The sequence below is a fragment of the Macrobrachium nipponense genome, chromosome 18, assembly GCF_015104395.2.
Source record: "Macrobrachium nipponense isolate FS-2020 chromosome 18, ASM1510439v2, whole genome shotgun sequence".
Lineage (NCBI taxonomy): Eukaryota > Metazoa > Arthropoda > Malacostraca > Decapoda > Palaemonidae > Macrobrachium > Macrobrachium nipponense.
Window position 1 is genome coordinate 46,890,066 of NC_087211.1, and position 10,000 is coordinate 46,900,065.

General features: G+C 37.2%; 1 long non-coding RNA gene across 2 annotated transcripts in view; it reads left to right on the forward strand.

The window, feature by feature from the left end:
• LOC135196750 (uncharacterized) overlaps positions 1 to 10,000 on the forward strand; it is an 830,226-nt gene that overhangs the window by 315,266 nt on the left and 504,960 nt on the right. For both annotated transcript variants that reach the window (XR_010310454.1, XR_010310455.1), the window contains one exon: positions 5,272 to 5,346. This is a non-coding gene — a long non-coding RNA (uncharacterized LOC135196750). The remainder of the gene's footprint in view (positions 1 to 5,271; positions 5,347 to 10,000) is intronic.

Sequence of the window (10,000 nt, forward strand, 5' to 3'; positions counted from 1 at the left end):
AACTTACTGGTGTTCCGAATGGGTGATTGGCTAGTTTACATTAAGTCTGCTTCCTATAGCACAGTCTCCTGTTCAAAGGAGGCCCGTAAGTATTCTGAGTTGTTAATATCTATGGACGAAGCCTTGTGTGGACCCTGAAGCTCTTTTAAGGCCGTATGAATTTTCTAGTGGAATGCAGTGGTTGATTTATAATGCATATTGACCACTGCTATAAAAACTGACTACTGACGGACCAGTGTTGCAGATGTCATTAGCAGACAGTCTGGAATGTGCAAGATAAGTCGTCCCTTTCGCTAGCGATGCATGTCCAGTTTTTTTTTTTTATGCCATTTTTAATTGATTGCATTCACGACTGTTCTTTGTCTCATGCAGTGGCAGAATGCTGCAACAGTTACACTGTAGTCTGTTCTGCCCTCGCTGATAACATTAGACCAGTTTATATCAATTTACTAGTCGTTTTTGCACCTTTTCGTCATCTACCTTCTGCTTCCATTCGTCTTTTTTTTTATCAAGTGTGGCTGCTTCACCCAGAAGAAATTATTCAAATTGGATGACCGGATGTTACTTGGTGTTGATGGGAAGTCGCAAGTTTCGGTGGATTTGGGATTATTCCCAAAGCCCGAGGCTCTGCTGTCGTGTGGACGAAGACCACATATGGATGGTGGGTGTTTGGAGAGGAGGAATTTATCCATTTATGTCTTTTATTTTGTATTTTTATTCATTCTTGATTTAGGTTTGTTTTATCCGGCCTAGCCAGTGTAGACCACGCCTAACGCTCTTGGACACAACATTTTCCAGTGTTACAACAGTTCGTCGAAGAAGGGAGACGACTTTATTTTTGTTTGAGGTTGGAAAGTTGACCAAAAGAAGAAGAAAATAGTGTACTTGAAGTTTTTCTTTGAGTTTCTTTCTCATCTTGCCAAAACAAAAGTGCCCTATGGATAATAGCTCGACCTCTATATATCCAACCAGATTTGCCCAGTCAGAACAGATGCTTCAGAACAGACACTCATTATGTCATGCCGTTCTTGACCACCTTGCATCGAGAGAAAGTTGACCTTCTCATACTCATTTGAAAGTGACCTCACTCCACTTAGCAAGAACTGTCGGACAGACCGGAAATTACTTCATTACATCCAGACTCAATTGACCTCCTTCCATTGACCAGAACGAGCTACATCGCGCCCACTGAAAAAAAAATAAAAACCCTATCTTGCCCTCCAAGAACTGACCTCATTATACCAACTGGACTAATTACACCGCTGCGAGTTGAAAGGAGTTGTGGAAGAAATAACCGACCAGGCAATACTGGACTGACGCAAGGGTTGGATAATTCGTCGCTTTGATAGCAGCAGAATAACATTCGTGCATCATTTTATTACACGGGTATTTAGCGTCATGTTCTGATATTTTCTTAATTTTTCTTCTGAGTGTAATTAATCATATATAAAAAAAATTGAAACTTCCTCGGTGTCCCATTGGAAGTTAAATGAATATATTGACAGTTAGGATGATATTCTTGTGTCTTAATTATTTTCAGTTATTCCTACTTAATGGTTAACGTTATTTTTACCTAGAAAGTTGCCTGGTGTACATTTCTATTCTACTTGCAAGGCGGCAAAAGTCGCTTTAGTAAGCAGATCGATTTACAAGATATCGAATTTAAATGCGAAATGTATAGCTCAGTTATTAATAATGTCGGTTGAACCGATAAACTCTTATGTTAATATCCTAGCAACCTTAAGTTATATATTATATATATATATATATATATATATATATATATATATTAATTAATATTTTAGTATATAATATAAATATTAATATATATAGATAGATAGATAGATATGATAGATAGATAGATAGATATACGGTGCATGTTGGCTGTTATTCATGCAAATTTGGTAAAGATGAATGCCAGTAAATTATTTATGCATACACTAACACGCACGTGTGTGTTTGCATGTATATATTTAGGTGTGCGTGAGTGTGTGTAATGGTGTGTGCATATATAATGTACTGGCAGTTCATATTTACCAAACCTACACCAACATTTTTGTACTAAACACACTAATTTGAAACCCTCGAATCCAGTTTAAGGATGAAATGAAATAGAAAAAAGGGCACTTATTCCACGCCAGAGTTCGAACCTCCCTTAGAGGAAAGAATGATTCAGAGCTCTACCACTTGAGCCATGACACGCATTCGAGCCAAACAAATCGAGTCAAGAGTGAATGGAAACGTATGCCAAGAAAATACCTGACACGTCTTGGTAATTGGTTGAATACAGATGTGGTTTCTAATTGCGTGATACTTTCGACTAATGACTTTCATGTAGGTTATCGCTAATGAGTTATTTTGTATTTTAGTGTTCTTGTGTGCTAACGATCTGATTGAGGACGCATTTTTTATCGGATGTAGCTCCTACGAGCGCAAGCAAATATTCAACTAAAGTGCATAAACAACATACTGTTTACCTAATGTAGATACATAACTTGGCTATGAACAATTAAGCTTTTAAGCATTAATCTTTTTTCAGCAGGACTTACTATGAACGCAGTCGAGCTTTAAAATGATCTTGATTTCATTTATGCATACAATATATATATATATATATATATATATATATATATATATATTATATATATATATATATATATATATATTATATATATATATATATATATATATATATATGCATTAATGAAATCAAGATCTTTTAAACTCGAATGCGTTCACAGTAAGTCCTGCTGAAAAAAGATCAATGCTTAAAAGCTTAATTGTTCCTAGCCAAGTTATGTATCTGCATTAGGTAAACAGTATGTTGTTTATGCAATTTAGTTGAATATTTGTTAACGCAACGTATTAGGACCAGGTTACTAATTTCAACCCGAAGAGATTTATTTAGCAACTTAAAGTTCGTAACCTGCAAATTATCAGGCACAACCTTGGCCTTGAGTGCAAGCCATCTTCTGTTGTGAGCGTCGTTGCGTTTGGTCGGCCAAATTCGGAGTCTTTCCCTCTTTCACTGGCCTGAAATCATCATCAGCTTTATTCCGTATTACGCGACAGCCGCTTCCATTTCTCCAACAGTCGTTCAGGCCGAGATATGACCTTCGTAAAGAAGGAAGGCCGTGTGTGCTCTTCCCAAGCTCAGGAAGGAGGCAGGAAAAGGATGCATTATTATTATCACTGGAATGCGCGGGCGGGTGCGTATTCATGAAATGTTCAGCAGCCCAGCGTCTTGCATTGTGCATTCACTCATTGGGGATACCTGTTGCTGGGAGCGTCGGTGGTTGTTGTTGTTGTTTTTTTTTTTTTTTTTTTTTTGAGAGGTTGTCCCAGGCATTCGCTGTCCCGTGTCGGCCTCTAGGAGGAAAATAGGAGAGGTTGATTAGATAGAAACCTGATCTAGTGCTTTCAAGCAAATAGAAGGTTAAATGTATATTGGTTACCTGCATTAGTTTCCTTTCAGAGCGTCATTGAATAATATCATAGGCTGGGTTTTGGTTGGAAGTCTGTTGATAAACTATATGTTTCATACTTACTGAAGTCTGCATACCTGTATGTACTTCAGAACTCTGTTCTCTTTCTCAGTCACACTATACAGTGTGATTATGACATCGCCCCCCCCCCCCTCTCTTACATACCATAAGAAAGTTTGAGGATTCTCTCTCTCTCTCTCTCTCTCTCTCTCTCTCTCTCTCTCTCTCTCTCTCTCTGTAGAATGAATACCAGATAATCGAAGTACTTGCGTCCGCTTTCTTTGTGTTTTTGTCAATAACCGTAGAAACTTGAAAAAGTAATGTCTCTCTCTAAAGGATTTATCAATATTCCTCTATGTTTTCATGAATATAAAGAGTAATTTCACTATTCCTCTATGTTTTCATGAGTATAAAGAGTGATACCACTATTCCTCTATGTTTTCATGAGTATAAAGAGTGATATCACTATTCCTCTGTTTTCATGTATATAGATATTAATATCACTATTCCTCTGTTTTCATTTATAAAAGCACCTTTGTATATTAAGACTATTTTTGTACTTGCCCATGCATCCAATCACATTTGAAATTCTCAAGAGTAAACAACCTGAAAACTATATCAAAACAGACATGCGCAAACAAACGCTCAATCTCCACAAGCATTTTAAGGCGAGGATGCCAACCTATACCTTTCCCATTCAAAGCTGCAACACACAGCAGTCGACTGACATTATCTTATGTATTGATTATGCCTTTGTAATGACATTAGTTACTGTTGAGGTCAGCAGAGGCAAAATGAGTTTTAACTGGAGTCGAACTCCTCCGTTTTTCGTGCGACGGACGTTTTCTAGTCATAATTAGAGCGATAATATAGGTATCATGTGCATTGCATATACTCTGGTGAATATGGAATTATGCAAATAGGAGCCAGTACTCATAGCCATGTAAAGTAAGATGTTGAGAAGAAAATGCGGGACATGGTGTGGACCCTGAACTCAGGACAACCAATAAAGGCGTTTCATAGTGTGGTATCGTGACCTCATTGTTCCATTGAAGGTTTCATTTAAATGATGCAAATCTCATAGTTCATGCATTTGGTCCTACCCAGTATGCGACTCCGATTTAGTTATTTGTTATATATTTGTAGAGTCGAAGAGCCCCAACCAGGTGCCCTTACCCCTTTTCAACATTTTATTGCCTTGAGCACGGGCAAGGGCATGCGGGCAAGCTAACCAAAAGCTACCCTAATCTAAATCAACCGCTGGTAACTTAGAAGGAAATGAACCAAAGACTATTGACTACAATGAGTATACATACATTATATATAATATATATAATATATTTTATAATACATATTATATATGTATGTATGTAAGTATATCTATACACAATACCCTCTTCTATATAAGAGGGCATTGTGGTAATTACAGTTACGTATACACACACACACACACACACACACACACACACATATATATATATATATATATATATATATATATATATATATATATATATATATATATATATATACTGTGTGCATTTGTACGGATGTGCTCGCGTGCGCGAAATGAGATCATACTCATGGTTTACAGGATGTAGCACATTTGCAAATAAGAGGAAGGAAGTGGTACTGGTATTACTATGTTAGGTACAAACGGTACGAACAGAAATGAAATGGAAATGAACAAAATAAAATATGGAATTTGATTGACGGAGAGTGATACTGGTCATGTTTCAATTCCGATGTCTAGGAAAACTTCAATTTTTCTCTCTCTCTTTTTCAGATTGGTGTTTGGGGCTGCGAACATATTGGAAAATGCTAACTTCGGTCCAGTTCTTGACATAGTTATATTTTTGAGGTAATGCTGACAGTTGTATTTTTCAAAGCTTCACCTCTAACCTATCTATCTTTATATAATATGTATGTATATATATATATAATATTATATATATATTATATATATATATATATATATATTATGTATGTATGTATGTATGTATGTATGTATGTATGTATGTATGTATATATACATATATATATATATATATATATATATATATTAAATTAATTAATAATAATATATATATTATATAATAATATATAATAGTATATATTATATATATATATATAATATATATTATTATAAATATATATATTTTGTTCTGAACTGCTCGTTCACTCCTGAAAAATGTAATCTAACACTAAAAACAATTGGCCTTTAATGGAGGAACGAGAGATCACAACAAAGAAAAGAGAAAAAAACTATGGCAGAAGGCCGATATTACAGATAACGGAGGAATTTACATAAAAGCTGGACTTTAGTTTTACATGCACTATATTTACATTAATTTACACAGGTCCAGGAACTAATAAGGTAGTTGATTGTCGATCCACTGGAAACATGTGGCTGGGGCAACCAGATACAGCGTTCAGAATTTTGTGCAAACGGGTTATTGAAATGCAAGGCTTATTCCAAAGGGTTCCCAACTTCTCCCACAATCAGGCATGGTGTTTGCAAAGAGATTGTATCCTAGCATAAGTACTGAGGCGAGGGCGCACGTGGGTGAACGTTCCACACTGCTTTCTTTCAATCAAAAAATTTACAAACCACTCAGAGGGGATGGAAATGACTGGGAGTTCACAGAAGGAACTATTACATTGCTTGAATTAACTAGGGAATGTTCACTAGTATCACAAGGGGAGTAATCACAGCATTGAACCAAGATTGGGGGAGCGAGAAGCTAAACAAAGGTGGGGGAAAGTCGCCTTGGAAGAATGGAAAAGAAATACAGACAAAAGGCAAAACAATTCCCTGGCTGAACTGGAATTTACTCTCACAGTACCTGGAAATCCTGGGCTTGGTAGTCTTCTTATCTGCTGATATTTCTGTGCACTATGGATTTATTAAAATACTTGGGATTTCCCCAGAGGAGGCAGGGGAAGCAGAAAGGGGTGAAGTGGTTTCTGCAGGGCGAGGTAGCTGGAGCTTCTGAGCTTTCCTAGCTCTGAGAAGTTCTTCTGAGGGCGAGCCGCTGGGTCCCTGCTCCTTTTAAAATTTCTCCTGGTAAGCTCTGCCTCAATCTGGATTTTCCTGTAGGGGGGTGAATTCAGGACAGCCAATGGGAGCAGGGATAGCTTTCTAGAGACTGGAGGCTTTCAGTTCAAAGGGACAACTTGCATATAGACAAGGATGAATTAATCTTGTTATAAGAAATCTTAACTTTCCTTGGTTCTGGCTTAAAATGTTGAACAAATATATATATATATATATATGTGTGTGTGTGTGTGTGTGTGTATGTTTATATATATATATATATATATATATATATATATTATATATATATATATATAATATATATATATATAATATATATATATATATATATATATATATATATATATATATATATATATATATATATATATATATTATGGAGAGAGAGAGGAGAGAGAGAGAGAGAGAGAGAGAGAGAGAGAGAGAGCATTGCAGATAGATAATTCACGTAGCGAGATGTATTATGAAACACAGTTTTTCTATATTTAACTGGTTATATAAAAATATTAACCCAATATTTCCGTATTTCCCTGTTAGTCAGTTTTAACAGTATCCAGAAGATATTATAGGTGCGTAGAAATTATTGTCGGTGATTATATATTCCCCTAGAGAAGCACATCACGTCTAGTAAGTTGAAACCTTCGCCCCACACCCTCATCCCTCCCTCCCGTCCCCCTATATCCCCTAACCCCCTCCGCTCCTCTGTCATCACTCTCCCCCCCATCTCTCTCACAAATTTGAACTTCCTTCCTTCATGCTCTCTCTACTTCAGCGAGTGTTGATGCAATAACAGCGGATTTGTCCCATTCATTCAGTCCATTCATTCTCATCATATCATTGCAGTCAATCGTTGCATCGCTCAATCTCAGTCAGGCCCTCTTGCCTCTGTCTGTTCCGCCTAAGCGCGATTGCTGTGGGTGTGCTAACGCCTCCTGGACTGCTTGCTTACCTTTGTGTCGGGAATGCCTACGTAGTGCCATTCGTGACTGATTTTCCATTGACCGTCATATCTGATAGATTTGAACGCAACTCGTAAGGCTTGTCCACACTAGGAAACATTGTTTGGAAACAAAGTTTGCAAACAGTTTTCACACAACTTGGAAACTGTTTCCAGACAATGTTTCCTAGTGTGGACAGGTCTTAAAGGCAGTCCTTTGGTATCGTTGTCGCCGACTTTCCATTTTGTTTGTTCATTTTTTTAACATATATTTTTAGCTGTGTCAGCTCTGAATTACACCTCGCTACAGAAGTGTATTCGAAAATTTCAAAGCTTACGTAATTTTTCTTTATTCATAAGGATGAGTGCTTCATATATTGCTCGTAACAAGACGCCTCAGTGGACACTAACCAAAAACAAAGCTAATAATATATATCTTTGTCAAATGCGTGTGTTTAAGTGTGGGTTTTTTCTTTTTTTGTTTTAAATTTCATTTATTTTTACATTTCTATTTACTTTCCGGCTATTTCTGCTTTTCACCTATGAGCAGTTTGCTCCATGAAGTTGCTGAATTTGATTTGATAATAATAATAATAATAATAATAATAATAATAATAATAATAATAATAATAATAATACTTCATGCAGTATGCATAGAAGTACAGGTCTGCAGTTTTTTACGGTCATTGACATAGATCTGTTATAGCTAACCGAGAAACTTTGTGAGATTCTTACCTAATTTGCCATAACTATGGTTAATTTTGCTTTCTGCCAGTAACTTTTAATGGCCTAGTTTTGTCGCTATTTATATTCTAGTTGTCCTGATAATTTTTCAAACGGATATCCATAGACCTAGAGATTTAACGATTGCTGTAAGTGTGGTCTACCAAAGATATCTCATATCGAAGCAACATATGTTCATGAAAGTCGCGATCACAATTTTAGTTTATTATAGTTTTTAAGTTGTAGTACAAGCAAAAGGAAATCTTCCACCTATAAGCTCCTCCTGGAGAGAGAGAGAGAGAGAGAGAGAGAGAGAGAGAGAGAGAGAGAGAGAGAGAGAGAGAGCTTTCCTTAAATTCTTTCTTCCTTTCCAATCATCAGTGTTGTCAGTAGCGAAGGCAATCTGAGAACCCGACCCAAAGTTTTAATTTCGTCTCACTGACAGTCGCTGTCTCCTCCCATTCCTTGACCCTCCGTATCCAGCAATTTCCCGAATTCCTCGTCACCCGCCTCCTCTGACGCAACCGGTGTTGCTTGAGAAATGCCTGAGTCTTGCCTGATTTGTAAGAAACTATCTGTGGTATGCTTCTAACAGCTACTGGGCAGTATTCTTGATAAGCCCCCTCCCTTGCACCTGCTTGTCCAGGCTTTGCATGTCTCATGACAAAGTCGGCTTCACCGTGTTGTTCACATTTGGTCTGCCATTTTATTCTGTCGATGAAGTACTCAGAGTTTCCCCCAAGACGAGTCAGTTCCGATGGACATCATTATTTCCACTCTATGATAAGTGAGGAAACACGATTTGTTTCCTTGTAATTTCAAGCTTGTGTTCTGGTAACGCTCAAATATCAATATTTCATGAGCTCTTAGGAACACTGCGCCTGACTGATCAATCTTACGTATAACTAACAAGACTTATTCGTCCCACGAAGTGTGCTTCAGGGCGTGAAGGTCGATAGTGCAGCGGAAGCAAGGGACAGGCCGATGCCTAGAAACTGAACACACACACACACACACACACACACACACACACACATTGAGATCACCTCCCAGGCCCCCCTCTCCAATCGAGTGAGACCTGGGGGATCAAGGCAATGGCTGTGAAGATGTCACAGCCAGTAGCTATAAAACTTTACAAGACTCCCTGTCCGTAGTTTCCAGGAATAGCAAGGCAGTATGCCTCTAAAATCTTAGCTAAAGGTAAAGTGCTACATTTTTTATCTTCTATAAGAAAGACTAGGAACATTTGAAGTTAAGCATATTGATAAGTATCAAGAACTGGAGAATTAACGCCAGTATCCCAGATAACAACACCAATCTCAATCAGTGTGTATGAGTACAAAGAGACCCACCAAGGAATAAGCCTGTGCAGACATAAGGCGCGCACAAAATAAATGAATTGACAAGTCTTCGTATATATGAAGAAATTATGATTTCCAATTTTGAATGGACAGAGTACTAATAAAACAGTACAATAAATGGTGGGTATCATTTGTCCTGAATAGAGTTTCAAATGCACGAATGTAAGAAGTAAGGCAGACAGGAGTACTGATAAAGTGCTGGCTAAAGGGCTTGGATAGTGTTAGTAGAGAAGGGCCTAAATATCTAGAGACTGCTATGGGAAGGTGAGTGGCTCAGTGTGTGCAAGGGATGAGGGTCGACGCATGTATGAAAACTCACGTATATACATACACACACATATATAAATATATGTATATCAAACTTAAGCTTTTATTAACCCAGGGTGTTATTCCATAAAAGAAAACCTTCATTCATATCTCACTGTCAATTTTAATG